Source organism: Trachemys scripta, chromosome 24 (genome assembly GCF_013100865.1).
Source record: "Trachemys scripta elegans isolate TJP31775 chromosome 24, CAS_Tse_1.0, whole genome shotgun sequence".
Classification (NCBI taxonomy): domain Eukaryota; kingdom Metazoa; phylum Chordata; order Testudines; family Emydidae; genus Trachemys; species Trachemys scripta.
This window is the reverse complement of record NC_048321.1, coordinates 4,285,381-4,303,508: the sequence shown is the minus strand read 5'-3', so window position 1 is coordinate 4,303,508 and position 18,128 is coordinate 4,285,381. Positions and strand designations below refer to the sequence as shown.

Sequence of the window (18,128 nt, the reverse complement as noted above, 5' to 3'; positions counted from 1 at the left end):
GGATCTATCCCGGGAGGAGGAGGGGAGCGGGGCCGGGGCCTGGTTGGGGGAGGGGAGCGGGACCTGTCCCGGGAGGGGGCCGGGCCGGGATCTATCCCGGGAGGAGGAGGGGAGCGGGGCCGGGGCCTGGTTGGGGGAGGGGAGCGGGACCTGTCCCGGGAGGGGGCCGGGCCGGGATCTATCCCGGGAGGAGGAGGGGAGCGGGGCCGGGGCCTGGTTGGGGGAGGGGAGCGGGACCTGTCCCGGGAGGGGGCCGGGCCGGGATCTATCCCGGGAGGAGGAGGGGAGCGGGGCCGGGGCCTGGTTGGGGGAGGGGAGCGGGACCTGTCCCGGGAGGGGGGAGGGGAGCGGGGCCGGGCCGGGGCCTGTCCCGGGGGGCCCAGGAGCGGGGCCCGCTCAGGTCGCGGCTCCGGGGGACGTGGACGGACCCTACTCCCAGCGGCCCCGGGCCCGCTCAGGCCGAGATCCTCCTTCCCCGGGCTGCTGCCCCGCCGCCATCTTACTGCGCCGCCTCCCTCCGCCGGGGACGCTTTGCGGCTCCGCCCACGCTTTACGGCAGCGGCGGCTTCGCGACACCCGCTTCCCGCAGGGCCTGGGGATTGTTATTGTAGGGTCGCGGCCAGGGGGTGGGGCCCAGGCCCCCGCGTTAGGGAAGGGGCTGCCCGCGCCAGATCCACTGGTATTGTGGAGTCCCCTCCCCCGTGTTATTGTAGGGTCCCCTCCCGCATTAGACCCCTGTGCTAGTGTAGGGCCCCTTGAACCCCCTCCCCCGTTAGCTGGTGTGTCACTGTAAGGCCCCTCCCCCGCCCCCCACTCAGCCCCAGGTTGCCGGTGCCGCCTGCCTCTGGGAGCCCTGCTCTGTTAGTGTCGGGTCACTGCAATCAGGGATATAACAGCCCCCCCATTTCCCCCTTGGGAGGCCAGGGCGGGATTGCTCCTCCCAGTGACTTCCGGCACTTGCCTGGGGAGACTCCCTCAGCTGTGCTCCCCGGGGAGCTCAAGCCACCCAGCACCCTGTCATCATCCGTCCCATGAGTGAGCAGCCACCCCGCAGTCCCTGGTGTGGCGGGTCTGCGGCAGGTGCCACCTCTCCCTTGCCTTGGACTGATGCTCTGGGGCTACCCACGCTGCTTTCTCATCGGGCAGTAATTTCTCATGCCAGCAGAGTTTTTATTTCTGTATGTTGGCGCTGCTAGCAGGGCCTGCGTTTTCACTGAATCCCTCCATCCGTGGCATGGCCAGTGCGGTAAGCAGGAGGGTGGCTGCCCTCCCCGCCGCCTCCCGCACTTAGGCCCCAAACAGCTGCTGATTGGGTCAGTCACAGGCCAGGCCTCCCACAAACAGACTCCCACCGGGAGGCCAGGTACAAGCCATAGTGCTGCACCCTCTGCACTGGGATCCCAGAAGGGATGGATCAGCCCCGTCAACCTGATCCTTTCCCTTTCTACTTTCTTTTCCCCAGGATGGGATCCCTGACCCTCCAGTGTGAGACTTCTCCACATGACAGCCCCATCTGGAAGGAGCCTGGGGTGATCTTTGCTGGTGAGCTAGAGGGGAGGGCCTGTCACAGATCCACAGGTCCAGTGCTCTCATATGGCTCTGGAACAGTCCCTGGGAGAACCCTTCAGTGTGTCAGCCCCCTTAGGGTCACACTCTCTCACTGGGTAAGCGCCTTGGTTTTACTGCTTCCTGGGACTGAACATCAGAGACTTCAGCACCCCTGCTTCACGCTGTGAGCTCCCTACAGCAAGTCCACCTGCATTGGAACCTGGAGGGAGACTTACACACCCGGAGGGAGACTTACCCCCCTCTCCTCAAGTTTCCTTAATATGGAGTAAGAAAGAGTCCTGTGGCACCTTATAGACTAACAGATGTATTGGAGCATAAGCTTTCATGGGTGAATACCCATGCTCCAATACATCTGTTAGTCTATAAGGTGCCACAGGACTCTTCATTGCTTTTTACAGATCCAGACTAACACGGCTACCCCTCTGATACTTAATATGGAGTGACTCTTAGCCAGCATTGTAAAAGCAGAAGGGTTTATTAGATGTCTGGAACACGGTGTAGAAAGCCCTTGGTCATCACAGAGAACAGAAAGTTACAGCATAGTCCATCAGGATTAGTTCAGAACCCAGAGCTCTCCCCTGAACCTTTCTTAGACCCTGGTCAGAAGATTCCCTGCTTTCAGCAGCCCACACTTAACCACTCCACCTGATCCTCCTCCTAGCTCTTTATTCTCCAGCTAGTCACAATTGACTGGCTTCCTGCAGAGTGTGGGCCATCCACGGTCATCAGTTGCTAGGGTACCAAATGTCCAGACAATTGTCTTCTGGGATTCTCCATGGGGCCTGCACCCCAGATAGCCAGGCGTGAGTCACACCTGTATCTGTGCAATGAGTAAATAATCCACCTCCCCCCCCCAACCTAGTTAACCATGCAGTTCATAGGGGAAACTGAGGCACACAATACTCATCCAAAATATTATGAAAAATTCCCACTCCGCCACAGGGTCACAATCCTTCAGCCAAGAACAAGAGATTCTTGGGAGGCAGTGTGAGCTAGTGGCTAGAGCACTGGGCTGGGACTCAGGAAACCTGTGTTCTGTTCCCCACTCTTCCACTGATCTGCTGGGTAATGTTGGGCATGTTACCTCTCCTCTCTGTGATTCAGCTGCCTCCTCTGGAAAATGGGGATAGTGAGACTGACCTCCTCTCTAAAGCACTTTGAGATCTCCTGGTGAAAAGTGCTAGATAAGAGCTAGGTGTCATCACCAAATAAGAACGTCTTTTATTTTGATTCAGTCACTTGTTGGGCTGTGGCCTCTGCTGCTTCCATGGCTGTGATCTTCGAGCGGCCGTGCCCAGTGGGGCCCAGCGCCAGCCGCAGTCTCAGGAGAGTTGTGATCACTGAGATCTACCCCAGGCTTTGACCACTGCAACACGATGTCTGCTGCTGCCTTTCCTCCTCCCTCTCCCCCGCACGCTAGGACTTCGAGATCGGGATTCCAACATCTCTCCCCTTTCACCGAGGGGCAGAGAAAGCTCTTTTGCCGCTCTAAGGAAACCTCCTCCTACAAATACACAGGGAAGAACAGGCTCGATGTCCTTCAAGGAAAAGTCAAGCAGGGTAAAAGTCACGTACATAAATAAGTCATAAAGAACACACACCTACTATGTGGTACCCACTTTCAACCCCTTAATCTGATTTGATAAATATTAACACGCACTGGGCCACATACATTTGCAATCCAGATCTAAGCTTTGGATCTATTCAGCACTGGTGAGGCCACACCTGGAGTATTGTGGCCAGTTTTGGTCCCCCCACTACAGAAGGGATGTGGACAAATTGGAGAGAGTCCAGCGGAGGGCAAGGAAAATGATTAGGGGGTTGGGGCACATGACTTACAAGGAGAGGCTGAGGGAACTGGGCTTATTTAGTCTGCAGAAGAGAAGAGTGAGGAGGGATTTGATAGCAGCATTCAACTACCTGAAAGGGGGTTCCAAAGAGGACGGTGCTTGGCTGTTCTCAGTGGTGGGAGATGATAGAACAAGAAGCAATGGTCTGAAGTTGCAGTGGGGGAGGTCTAGGTGGGATATTAGGAAACACTATTTCACTAGGAGGGTGGTGAAGCACTGGAATGGGTTACCTAGGGAGGTGGTGGACTCTCCATCCTTAGAGGTTTTTAAGGCCCGGCTTGACAAAGCCCTGGCTGGGATGATTTAGTTGGTGTTGGTCCTGCTTTGAGCAGGGGGTTGGACTAGATGACCCCCTGATGTCTCTTCCAACCCTAATATTCTGATTCTATTATCATCAACTTTGCTGCCGATCTACATGCGGCGACGCTTGCGAGGTGCATGGGCACACTTTCCTGTTTGAAAAGGGCATGACACCCGTAACCCTGGGGGGTGGCAGAAGAGGGCTTGGTTTTTAAATCCCTGCAAGTCCCGCAACAACTTTGATTTTAGGGACAGAGATAAAACAGCAGTGAAGACGTTAGGCTAGATCCTCAGCTGGTCAAAAATGAGCCCTGCTCTGCTCAGTTCAATGGAGTTCCAATTGCTGAGCAATGACCCTTTGTTGGAAGGCAGGGAAAAGAGACTCTTTCAACCACTGAAAGACTTCACAGACACAACCCAGCAGTAGGGCAGGTTTTAGTCGAACACACGCAGCGTTTGCTTTTCAACCAGTGTCACTTCCTGTTGTGATTTTGAAATGTACTAGGAAATAAAGCTGTTTCCAAGGAGGGTTTTTAAAAAATAACACAGGATGAGCAACAAGACTAGCTGTGCCCTGTGGATATGGGCCATTTCACCCAGTCAGCAGGGAAGTGCCGTCACTCCTGCCTGGTTTGCTTGTGCACACCACTTCCCAGTGCCATTTGCACCACTGGCCAGTGGTCAGCTGCAACCAGCACAAGCAGGGCTGGCTCTAGCTTTTTCGCCGCCCCAAGCAAAAAAAAAAAAAAAGGGTGGCCAGACTGCTGAAGCAAAAAAACCCCCAAAAAACGGCAGCCGCAGGGAGCGCGTGGAGGTGGCTCGCAGTGAGGTGAAGGGCAGCGCCCATCTGCTCCCCCTGCCCGTGGGCAGCCAGGCGCTGCAGCTCGCTCGCAGCCAGGCGAGAGGGGCTCCCGGCTCTGGCCTTGGGGTGCCTCTCCCGGCTGGGCAGGCGGAGCCCCCAGGGGCTGCAGGAGGTGCTGGCTTAGCCGCTCCTTTAAAGGCGGCTCGGCCAGGCTGGGCTCTTAGCGGCGCAGGAGGTGGAGGCCGGTGCAGGCAGCGGGGAGTGGTGCGTCCCGGGGAGCCCGGTGGCACGGTGAGCCGTGGGGATCGCTAGCTCCTGCCCCCCCGGGTCGGGGTCCGTGCCCCTGCAGGGCTGGGCTGGGACTGGCGGAGCGCGGGGAGCTGTCCGGAGTTGCGGACCAGGCTGCCAAAGCAAAACAAAAAACAACCATGGCAGGGCAGCCGGAATGTGCCCAAGATTGGCCGGAATGCTGCCCCTTACAATGTTCCGCTCCAGGCACGTGCTTTCTCGTCTGGTGCCTGGAGCTGGCCCTGAGCACAAGAGAATGAGTAGATTTCAGGGCAGATTGGCCTAGCATGCACATGGGTCAAGAGCAACACAGATGGCTCACTTTTGGCTCTGCTATGCCTTACCCTTGTAGTGCAGCAGCATCCCTCACTGCCTGTTCTTTCACCTCTTCACTGTGCTTCTCCGCTGCGTGCTACGAAACATTCCAGTTTTATGCTCTCAGGAACACTCCAGTGATGCAGATGTGACCTTCTAATTCCTGCCTCTCATCCCAAAGAGTAAAATCACTTTGTATATGGAGGATGTGTCATGCATGAAAAGATCTCACAGGGGGAATCCCAACAGTATAAAGCATTGCTCATTTAGTTAGAGTCATTGTCTTCCTGGAAGAGTCCAGCGGAGGGCAATGAAAATGATTAGAGGGCTGGGGCACATGACTTACGAGGAGAGGCTGAAGGAACTGGGCTTATTTAGTCGGCAGAAGAGAAGAGTGAGGGGGGATTTGATAGCAGCCTTCAACTACCTGAAGGGGGGTTCCAAAGAGGATGGAGCTCGGCTGTTCTCAGTGGTGGCAGATGACAGAACAAGGAGCAATGGTCTCAAGTTGCAGTGGGGGAAGTCTAGGTAGGATATTAGGAAACACTATTTCACTAGGAGGTGGTGAAGCACTGGAATGGGTTACCTAGGGAGGTGGTGGAATCTCCATCCTTAGAGGTTTTTAACGTCCAGCTTGACAAAGCCCTGGCTGGGATGATTTAGTGGGTGTTGGTCCTGCTTTGAGTAGAGGATTGGACTAGATGACCTTCTGAGGTCTCTTCCAACCCTAATAGTCTATGATTCCTGTTCCAGTGTCAATAGCATGGCCAGACACAGAGGTGGGAGACTTTCCCAAGTTGCAAGAAGGAAAGCAGGGGAGGTTTGCTTCTGGCTCACAGTGGTTTTGAAAACCCTGTGCCTTTGCATGCTGCACGCTTTGGCCGAGCCTCCATCCGGTGTGAAAGCTCCACTTCCAGGCCATGGTAGGGCCAGGGTAATATTCATAAAGGCAAGGAACAATGAAGTGGTACCTTTAAAGAGAATTCACCTTTATAGATTCCAAGACCAAAAGGGATTGTTGCGATCATCAGACTGATCACCTGTATAACACTTCAGCAGTTCTGAAAATCCCAGCCAGGATATTGACCAGGGGCGGCTCTATGTGTTTTGCCGCCCCAAGCCCGGTAGTCAGGTGGCTTTCGGCAGCATGCCTGCGGGAGGTCTGCTGGTCCTGCGGCTTCAGTGTACCCGCCGCCGAATTGCAGCCGAATCCGCGGGTCCGGCGGACCTCCCGCAGGCAAGCTGCCGAAGGCAGCCTGACTACTGCCCTCATGGCGACCGGCAGGCCGCCCCCTGCGGCTTGCCCCCCAGGCACGCGCTTGCTGCGCTGGTACCTGGAGCCGCCCCTGATGTTGGCACTCACTTACAGACATTTACGAGATTCTTTAAGCATTTTGCCAATCCTTGGCACCACTCAGGAGAAGTTCTTTTCCCAAAATGATGTCCAGTCATTTGCGAATTAATTCCCTCCCTCCCGGACAGGGTGTGAGCCTTATTAGCTCTACTGTTACAGAGGGAAGAGAAAGTAAGGGGAGTGAGGCACCTGCTGCTCCCATCCACATCAGCAGCAGCTGTGGGGGCTTGGCCTCTGGTGGTGGAACAGGTGGAGCCCGGCTCTCTCATCTCCTACTCTCTGTAGTAACTGTGCTGCCTGGCTCATCCGCTCACCAAGAGAGGTCAGCGCTGAGGTTCTTTATAGGCTGACTCAGAAAGGTGGCTGGGCCGTTGGTGGAAAACGTGGTCTCTCTTGCCGCAGAAGAGGCCAGGCAGAGCTGGTGATTCTATCAAATTTTACAAGCTTGGCATGGTATGAACCTGGAGTGGAGAGTATCAAACGGCCCTTTTTCAGGCCAATGAATGCCCTAGAGCATCTCTAGGGGGCGCTGTGTTGCTAGAGGTAGAATCTTTTGTTTATAACCCAAGGTCCTGACTATTGGTGGTCATGTCATGGCAGCATGTGTAATTCCGTGAGCAAGTTAACGATAGGAAGGGAAATCTACGGAATCATAATTTCACAGTGTCACCCGCTGTGGCGTAGGCAGGGCGCTCGCTGCCCACCCTGCCCCTATTCTCAGCTCCAGGTCGCCAGGTTAGGGGAAATTTTGATAATGCACTGTCACTGGAAATGGGTCAGGTTGGGGATCATTAGAAAGCCTTTTCTCCCATGAACACAGTGGTACCAAACATGACAAACCTACAACAATTATGCAAATATACATCCAAGAAAATGTTTAAAAATCAGTGGTAGCCATGTTAGTCTGTATCAGCAAAAAGAACGAGGAGTCCTTGTGGCACCGTAGAGACTAACAAATTTATTTAAGCATAAGCTTTCGTGGGCTACAGCCCACTTCATCGGATGCATGCAGTGGACAATACAGTAGGAAGAGATATATATATACACACAGAGAACATGAAAAAATGGGTGTTGCCATACCAACTATAATGGAAGTAATCAGTTAAGGTGGGCTATTGTCAGCAGGAGAAAAAAAAAATTTGTAGTGATAATCAGGATGGCCCATTTCCAACAATTGACAAGACGGTGTGAGTAACAGTAGGGGGAATAGTTCTACTTTGTGTAATGACCCATCCACGCCCAGTCTTTATTTAAGCCTAATTTAATAGTGTCTAATTTGTAAATTCCAATTAATTCCAATTCAGCAGTTTCTCCTTGGAGTCTCTTATTGAAGTTTTTTTGTTGTACTAGTGCCACTTTTAGGTCTATTATTGAGTGACATGGGAGGCTGAAGTGTTCTCTGACTGGTTTTTGAATGTTATAATTCTTGTTGTCTGATTTATGTCCATTTATTCTTTTGCGTAGAGACTGTCCAGTTTGGCCAGTGTACACGGCAGAGGGCATTGCTGGCACATGATGGCATATATCACATGTGCAGGTGAACGAGCCCCTGATGGTATGGCTGATGTGATTTGGTCCTAAGATGGTGTCACTTGAATAGATACGTGGACAGAGTTGGCATCGGGCTTTGTTACAAGGATAGGTTCCTGGGTTAGTGTTTTTGTTGTGTGGTGTGTGGTTGCTGGTGAGTATTTGCTTCAGGTTGGGGGGCTTACAGACATTTGTGTGTATATATATATCTTCCTACTTTATTTTCCACTGCATGCATCCGATGAAGTGGGTTTTAGCCCACGAAAGCTTATGCTTAAATACATTTGTTCGTCTCTAAGGTGCCACAAGTACTCCTCGTTCTTTTTTTTTTTAAATCAAGGGGTTTTTAAATTATACCTTAACACAGGCATGTCAAACCTGCAGCCCTCCCAAAGCTAAACTGCGGCCCTCACCTGACAGTATCGTGTTACCAGTTAATGCTCCGAACATGATGCTGGCTTAATTTTTTTAATGGTGCAGATTACTATAAATGGAAGGAGTGCTTAAAGTTGATTTGCCATCATCAGCACAAAAAAAAGCAATTCAGTGGTATTGATTACCAGCTTTGTATATGATGTCACAAGAGTTGCAATGAGCGTGATGCTGGCAGGCCAGGGGACAACTCATCCAAAGGCCCCATGTCTCAGCAGAACGCTGACAAACACGCAGCTGGAATTAGTCTGGCTCCCCTGTAGGTTAGTATTGTTAAAATAGGTATTAGAGTTATAACAATGTGCTTAGTGATTAGACTTTATTGAAGGCTTGTAAACGGCTGCCTGCATTAATCTCATTTATAACAGCCATGTCCCCTATTGTAAGGTAATACTGAAACATTTGCATTGAAAGCGTCTGTAAGTCACCAGCAAGGAAAGAGACACTAATTAGTGTGAAATATCAGTCTCCAGCAGGAGGCGTTATCTTCTGCCCCACACAGAAGGCCCAGTGACACCCAACTGTTGTGGAACATCAGAGGACAAAAGACTTTACAGGCTGAGGGGATGGAAAGCAGTCAGCAAAGAGGAGACGTGCAAGTCAGTTCCTCCCAAGAGCTGAATTTGCAACTCAAAGTAGAAAGGGGGAAGAAATAAAAAGCCCCAACAAGGAGGAACTGTGTCTTTTATGTTTCTTGGACTCTCAGGGTATGTCGACACAGAGGACAAAAGACCTGCGACACAGCCATAGCTGGCCTAGGTCAGCTGACTCAGGTTCACAGGGCTCGGGCTGCGGGGCTAAAAATTGCGGTGGAGATGTTTGGGCTCAGGCTGGAGCCCAAGCTCTGGGACCTCGACCCTCGCAGTGTCCTAGAACTTGGTCTCCAGTCTGAGCCCGAACACCTGTACAGCAATCTTTCAGGCCCAGAGTCCGAGCCCTGCAAGCCCAAGTCATCTGACCTGGGCCCGCTGTGGGCTTTTGATCCCTGTGTAGACGTACCCCGAGAGGCAAGGATTACTAAGCATAAGCGAAAGATCCCCAGGTCTTGGTCTGGGTTAGCCCTAAAGGATATATAGAACTTGCTTGTCCTAGAAGCTTCTATTACTTTTTGAAACTTAAGATTGGAACTCATTTGTGTGTCTATGTTTACCTGCTTTAACCTTGTAAATAACTCTCATAAGAACATAAGAATGGCCATACTGGGTCAGACCAAAGGTCCATCTAGCTCAGTATCCTGTCTTCCAACCGTGGCCAGTGCCAGGTGCTTCAGAGGGAATGAACAGAACAGGTAATCGTCAAGTGATCCATCCCCTGTCATCCATTCCCAGTTTCTGGCTTTCCTTTTCCTAGTTAATCTTTGGATAGGTTATTTAGGATTGGCTACAAACCCTGTCTTTGACGTGAGATCTAAAGTGCAAGTGACCTGTCCTTTGGGACTGGGTGTAACCTGAATATTGCTGGGATGTTTGGGGTAAGGGACCCTCTATCACAAAAGATAAGCTTATGTGCGTGGTGAGATAGGTTAGAGTACCCAAGAGGACTGTCTGTGACTCCATGGTTAGGCTGTTATAGGCTATCAGGAGTTTACACTTAATCCATGGTTGGTGAAAGCTAAGTATAGCATTCACAGCCAATGTGGGGTTTGTGTCTTGCTTCTTCACAGTCTGCCCTGAGGCTGGTACTCACACTTCAATCACTACAGGACAGCTGGAACAGGAGGCACTGGTTAAGATGTCAGCATCCAGCAGAAGTTACTGGAATCCATCTGCAAATGGTATGCACATACCTAATGTACATTAACATGATTAATTACAATCCCAAAGGAATTTATTCCAAAATCCTTGCTTTTACTTTGGTCTTGATTGGTTTTAGGCATCAATGGGAAGACAAAGACAAAGACTGACTAGTAGCTGAATCTTTGGCAAATACCACGGTGGAGAACCTGGCTAACCACAATGCTCTGTGTCACTTTACATGCACTCATAAACTGAACTTGGCCAGCTTGGAGAGGAAGTACATCAAGCATCAAGAAAAGGTTGAAGACATTGAGACAAAGGCCTGCTGTGGGCAAGACGCGCCTTATTATTAGGTCCCACGACATGTGTTTCGAGAAGAACACCTGGCTTCTTCTGCAGTAAGCCAGAAGCCAAAAAGCATCCATTAAGCACAGTTTCAACATGTGAGACAGGTGAGAAACTGTACGGAGCAGTCACTCTTAGCAAAAATGATGCACGGAAAGTAAAATCAAGACCTAAAAGACACCCATGCATATGACATTGCAGATCACATCGAGTCCTGTACCAAGAATGTTTGTAATCTGTTGCATCAAAAGGTAAAAAAAAATCAGCAACAACTACAGTATATCCCTCAGACCTATCACTTGGACCATGCAAAGTGGCCGCACTGCCAGGTTTCCACACCCTTCCAGGTGTGACGCTACTGGAAGGTTGGCTGGAAAGACCAAATTATCTTCCTGAAAGGCATTTGATGCAGCCTCCGAAGTCTCTCTCCTCTCTTGGAAGGGGCTCAGAATGGCCGAGACTGTCACTGATGAGTGACTGATAAATGCACCGGAGGCGTCCGTATGCCAAGTTTACCATTTGAAGTTTACCAAATTTACCAACATTACGACACTTGCAGAGCCACACCGGTGGTCATCTTCCAAGAAACAGACAAATGGAGAAAAACTGCCACTGACAAGAGGTGCATTTATACCTGCTATCCAGCGGGCAAATTATCAAGCAATGAAATGGCTCCAGGATGATCAAGCGCATCCAAAACTACCCTCTCCTATCGGGCAGAGATGGGTCTTGGAGAATGAACTGATCACACCAGTTATGTATGAAACACCATGCACTCCCCAATCAATCCTTCAGCTAACCAAATGCTCATGTGCCAACACCAGATGCTCACCACCCTGCAAAAGTTTGGCCAGCAGCCTGCTTTGTATGGAGACGTGCGAGTACGGCACAGATGAAGATCAGGGCAACAAAGCATATCGTGCTGGTGGCCTAAAGAGGGACAACACTGACAAATATATGTTTTCACTCCTACATGCCAAGGCTAACTTCCCGAGGATTACCAAAGCCCAGTGTCACTTTATGTGTGAGCAATGCATCCCTGCAAAAAGTAGAATTTTATAAATGCTGATGTTTAAACATTCTCAAATATACATCTGTGCAATTGTTCTAGATTTGTCATGGTACCTTTGTATTCATGGGTGAACAGGCTTTCGAACAACCCCCTGCTTGACCCATTTCCAATGACGTATTATCAACATTTCCACCAATCAAGGACCTGGGGTGAGGGGGTGGGGAACAAGTTGCCCCCGCTGCGCCACAGAGGGTAACACACTGACATGACACCCACCCCCTTCCATTTCTATCACTAACTTGCCCATGGAATGAGATTTTAGTACTCCCAGGTTATCATTAAAGATCCCAACACACCTCTAGGAGCATTGACCAGTCCTGTCCTGGCCCCTGGCGGGTATTCCTTTCCACGTCCTCAAATAGCCCCTGCAGTTTCAGCTGGGTATCGGTAATCAGCATTAAACTGGGTGTGACGCATGGCTAGAAAGGATTAAACATCCTGTAAAATAAAAACCCTCAAAAGACATATGGGGAGATAATGTTTGTGGTTTTGTGTATTTACATAGGTATGAGTAGGGTCTACAATGTAATCAACAGTCCCTGTCTATGCTGGATTCTGATAATTCAGAGGTCAAAATAACATCCTAGCATTTAAATGAATTGTAAACATGGGATATCTCTGTATTCATCTCTGTATACATTTGAAATGTATAGCAAATAATCTGTGAATGGTGGAGGAACAAGCAAATGGCCTTATGTTAATTCGTATAGCTAAGTACCAGTGATGGACCTCCTTCAAAGTCATCCTAATGACCTTTCGTTCCCTGAGGAATTCCAACTTGTCAAAAGACATGAAATTGTATCAAAGATCCTTGGGTCCTGATTCTGTCATCTTAGCTCTGCTTAAGCTTCTTCAGGGGAAGTTTGAGTTGCAAGACTGAGGTCCCAGTTATGCTGGTACGCCCTGAATATGAGATTTGGACGTTGGATTATAACCTATGAACTGAATTCTAAAGGAACTCTTTGCAACTACAAAGCTCACCATCTCTCCTCAGTGAATTGAACTCATGTCTGTATGTATATTGATCTTTTAACCATACTCTCTCTCTTTTGTTTTTTTAATACATTTTAGTTTAGTTAATAAGAATTGGCTGTAGCGTGTATTTGGGCAAGATCTGAAACATTAATTATCCTGGGAGGTAATGTGCCCGATCCTTTGAGATTGGTAGAACCTTTTCTTTTATACGATGAAATAAGATTTTCAGAAATCATCATATTTGACGTGGGTACCTGGATGGAGGCCTGAGGCTGGATCACTTCAAGGGAACTGTGTTGTTTGGACTTCTGAGTAATTGGAAGGTAATAAAGAAGCTATTTTATGCTGGCTTGGTAAATCCAAGTATTGGAATATTCACCAGCTTTTGGGGGGTTGGCTGCCCCATTCTTTGCAGTTCACCCTAATTGAGTGACCATAGCTGGCTCCCCACTAGGACCCCAGTCACAGTGGTGTAGTCATGCTTGAATGCACATTACCACAGGTTAATTGGGTTTTTGGATCAGAGCCAGATGCTTGTCAAAATTTAATTTTGATATTGGAGAGTTTAAGGGTTAAAAATCAGTTACAGTGAGTGACCCTGATCAAGATCCTGTCAGAAAAAGCCTGGAAGAATTGTGCTCACAGAGAGGGTTGTATTTTAAGCAAAAGACCCTAGAGCAGGAACTGAAAAATCTGTTAATTGCCAGGGATAAGGAAGCAGACCCAGCGAAAACGCTTGCAGTGAAAAACCAGCAGCTAGAACTTGAACAAAAGCAAAAAAGAGCTGATAAAGGAGAAGCTGCTGAGAGAGAACGCCTGTGTTTGAACATGAACAGAGAATGGCAGATATTCGATTGCAGGAACTAGAAGCTAAGGCAAAAGTGAACAGACTTCAGCTCCAACTCAAGAGACTAAACGAACAACAGGAACTTTATCATCCTGAAAAATCAGCTCCTCTCAACAACAAAGATGGGGATAGAATCTATCCAGTCTGTAACAATGCTGGTATATCGTTTGAATCTAAGCAGCTGTCTGTGTGTAACCACATTTACCCCACCACTGCCACCTTTTAGGTAAATGCTTTTACTGTGAGCTCAGGTGAAGGTAACCCCATAACTTGTGCAGAGAATGTAAAAGTCAACGGGAAAAGTGGTTTAGGGCAAATTACAACTTCTAACATCACTGTTGTTAAAACAGATTTTGTCAAAGAGGAAGATTTACCAAATCAGAGAGTGAATATTGTGATCCTCTATGAGTTTACCATATGTGTGCCTTAGCCAGAATCCATCTTGAATGGAATGGGGTTAAACATGAAGTTATAGCTGGTGTGAGGAAGTTACTGCCTAAGGATCTTTTGATTGGGGATGATATTAAAACTTTGTTCAGTCAAGTTGATGACAGAAACCAGTCACAGGAAAGAAATAATCCTGAACCTGTGTCTACTAGGAGCAAGGATTTGCCTATGGAGGGTTTCTCCAAATGTTTGTCCGAGGGAGATGGCTGTTTATCTGTGCAAAGAAGCAGCGCATATGTGGAAAAAATTCCTAATTGTCTGTCTGGTATCTCAGAAGTGAATCTGGCATTAGATAAGGTTCAGGAAGATGTTTCTCTAAAGCAAATTAAAGTTGGGTTAAAGCCCTAATTGAGGAAGAAAGGGTTAAATTTTTTATGGGTGATGGAACGTTGGCTAGTAAAGCTTGGGGAAGTCAGCCTGGCCCAGGTAAAAGTGATGTGCTTAAGGTAGCTCAGTGTAATAAGATACTCTTTGTGGAAAATAGCAGTTTTTCTGTTAAGGGAGGGGAAGGCAAAGAAAGTTTAGATGAGCAGAGGCAGCCTTCTGAGCTGATGGCTTTGTCTAATCAGCAGTTTGGGAAGGCCAGGTTAGTGGAACATGAGTACCCCGTACCTTACCTGTTACCAGTGTGGAGAATTGTGACAGTGAAGGAAATGTTCCTGTGTCTGTTAGGGGTAATGACTTGCCCATGAAGGAGCTACTCCTGTCTCCAAGCAGTTGTCTGTGAATAGCCATGTGTGCTGGGACAAAGGAAAGGATATCCCAAGCTGTTTGTCTGTTAAAAGGGGATGTTTCTCCAGCTCTTTTCTGTCTGAAAAGCAGACAGAAGCAGCCTGTCAGCCTATGATGGTTGAAAATGTATCAGTTGACCCAGAATTGATTCTGGATACAACTAAAGCCCAGGAAGGAAGTGGTCCTGAATTTGTGTCTGCTAGGGATGATGACATTGTAACTAGGTTGCATCCAGTTAATGTCATAAATAGCTCCCAGAGACCAAGTGATTCTGGTGCTTCTATTTTGCCTGTTGCTAATGTGTTGCTAGGTAAAGATATGACAACCTTGTCTGATCAGGGTGATATCATAGCCAGGGCACAAGGAAAGCAGGAAGGTAATTTGGCTGTTACCTGCTGACAGTCTGGAAACTTGTAACAAGAAAGAGAACACTTCTAATCTTCTGACTATGAAGTCTAGCAGTTTACCTGAAAGGGGGTTGTGTGAAAATCCTCCTGATGGGCCAGAGGTGATTCTGGATGTATGTGAAACTCAGAAGGAGTTTGGTGATTTGTCTGTTGTGCCAAAGTTGGTTCTGGACATAAATAAAGCTCAGAAAGAATATGTTGCAGTGCAGGATATTGCAGAAGGAAAGAAATTTCTTGGTGAAGTCTTTGAAGTCTGTGACAAGGAATTGTTTCCATTGATTCTTAATGGGCCATTGTTGATAGTAAACAGTCTCTCTTCTGAGGAACGTGTGTTGGTGCCTAGTGGCCAAAGTCTTTCAAATGAAAATGAATCCACTGAATTTGTTTTGAAAGAACCCATAGTGGGTAGCTTTGAGATTTCAGATGGAATAAAAATTGTAGGGAGTTTAAACAGCCCTATAAGCTTAACCAGCTTGACGGGGAGACAATGGTGTTGGGACAGGACTGTCTTCATGTTTATTCTTTGAATAAACAGTCTGTATCTCAGGTTCAGAGGGACAACAGGACAGCTGAATCTTCAGAGCAAGAGGACAGTTGTGCAGTTAATCTCTCGAGAATACAGGGGATGGCAGGTAAACTCTCATCTCTAGATATTTTGGATATGTCTTGTAGTCTCTTAGGCCTTGGCTACACTTACCCGGTAGTTCGACGGCTGGAAATCGAACTTCTGGGTTCGACTTATCGCGTCTAGTCTGGACGTGATAAGTCGAACCCGGAAGTGCTCGCCGTCGACTGCGGTACTCCAGCTCGCCGAGAGGAGTACCGCGGAGTCGACGGGGGAGCCTGCCTGCCGAGTGTGGACCAAGGTAAGCTTGAACTAATTCGAACTAAGGTACTTCGAACTTCAGCTACGTTATTCACGTAGCTGAAGTTGCGTACCTTAGTTCGAATTAGGGGGGTAGTGTAGACCAAGCCTTAGTGGACTTGACATCTGATTCCATGTGGAAGCAGAGGTTGGTAATGGAAGGAGAAAAGAACCTTGAGTCTAACATGCTAGTGAAAAAGGATGGTATCTCTTTAAGACAGAGTCCAGCCTTGAAATTGGTAACGCTTGAGGATTTGAAAACCGGTAAACAAGCTAGTGTCTGTATTGATGCAAATTACTTGAATGACTGGGGGGAGAAAGACTTGCCCATAGCCATTAGCAAAGAGGACGCACCCAGCCAGCCAATGGATTCTGTTACACAAAAGAGTTCAGATTTTGACCCTACTGGACAGGGAGGAAGGGAAGGATTAAACCTTGCAAATAAAAGCCACCTGTTAACCCTAAAATACCCAAACCCCAAGTAAATGGTTAAACCGAAAGCCTATGCTAAGGAAGACCTTGAGGTCAAGAAAAAGCTACAAAGATCCAATAGGGATATGGAACAAGCTGACCTAAAGAATGATTTGTCTAAACCAAAGGCTTGGCATGCCAAAAATAATTGTCAATGTACACGTGATAGAACTGATGTTAATGTTATTGGTAATGATTGTAACTAACTTGTTGCTGATACGAAGAACTGTAAAAATGTACAATGTGCATGGTCTTTTGGAAAAGCCCTTGAACATGTTAAGACCTGGTACATAACAGAAAGCCTTATAATTATGTTGTTTGGTTCAACAAGAACACACTTTGTGTTAAAAAGCCTAATGATGTTGAGGCTTCACAGCTAATGCACAGACAGATTTCTAAAACTTTCCACAGCAGAAAAACCACTACAAGCTTGAACTGCTGGACACAAAGGGAAACTGAGGTACACCACCTCACAGCCTTCATGGCTGAATACCAGAGTAAGTGCTCTCTGAAAAACGTTAATGGCTATTGTGACGTTGCACTCTATATGATTTTAGAAAAATATGCTAATATGCATATGATGTCACTGGAATATGCTTCATGCAAAAGGTCTCTTGTAAGGTATCATTACAAAGCTGATAATCTACTGAGTGTGTTCATCCTATTTGTATGAATGTATCATTCTTGTACCTGAAACTAGAAATATGAAATATAACTCTGAGGGCCTATTGTCATTATGCAAAGTGTGGGCCATTAATGGTGGTTTGGAATCTTGATGGCTCCCATTAACCAGGACAATTGACTGTAGATGGCTCTGTTTTACTTGTAAGTCTTCCTGTATAGGTGTGTGCTGGCAAGTGGGTAATGAAGTCTTACAGTGACATGTGATCATGTCACCTGAACTGGAATTCATCTTTAACCTGGTGTTTTTCCATTTAGAAGGACAAGTGGGAACCCAGAGAGAGACAAAGGATTCCTGCCTTATGCAAAAGATATATAAGTGGCTGGAACAGAACAAAGGGGGCGACCATCGTGAGAAATCCCCTAGCTACCACCTGAGCTGGAACAAGGGCTGTACTAGGGAAAAGGATTGTGCCCAGACTAGGAAGGTGTCCAGTCTGTGAAAGAAACTTATTGAAACATTTCTGAGGGTGAGATTTTATCTGTATTCAGTTTTATTACTGTACTAGGCTTAGACTTGCATGTTTTATTTTATTTTACTTGGTAATTCACTTTGTTCTGTCTGTTACTACTTGGAACCACTTAAATCCTACTTTCTGTATTTAATAAAATAACTTTTTACTTATTAACCCAGAGTATGTATTAATACCTGGGGGGGGGGGGGGAGGCAAATAGCCGTACATATCTCTCTATCAGCATTATAGAGGGCGAACAATTTATGAGTTTACCCTGTATGGATTTATTTGGGGTTTGGACCCCATTGGGAGTTGGGGATCTGAATGTTAAAGACAGGAACACTTCTTAAGTTGCTTTCAGTTAAGTCTGCAGCTTTGGGGCACATGGTTCAGACCCTGGGTCTGTGTTGGAACAGACGGGCGTGTCTGGCTCAGCAAGACAGGGTGCTGGGGTCCCAATCTGGCAGGGAAAGCAGGGGCAGAGGTAGTCTTGGCACATCAGTTGACAGCCCCAAGGGGGGGTCCTGTGATCCAACCCGTCACAGCTATGTTAAGTCAACACATAGACCAAACCCTGGAATCACTTAAGTGTTTCACAAAGTATGGACTGTTTTTGGCTGGGGCCAAAGCATGCCTCAATAATTTTGGCCTCACA

The 18,128-nt window shown here is 48.1% G+C and overlaps 1 protein-coding gene across 2 annotated transcripts in view; it reads right to left on the bottom strand.

Annotated features, from left to right (window-relative positions):
- Positions 1-542, bottom strand: part of DCAF8 (DDB1 and CUL4 associated factor 8) — a gene marked incomplete at its 3' end in the record, with an annotated part of 38,048 nt that extends 37,506 nt beyond the window's left edge. The window contains 1 exon segment of one of the 2 annotated variants that reach the window (XM_034756300.1): positions 429-542. 2 annotated transcript variants of the gene reach the window in all.
- Between the last annotated feature and the right edge of the window lie 17,586 nt (positions 543-18,128).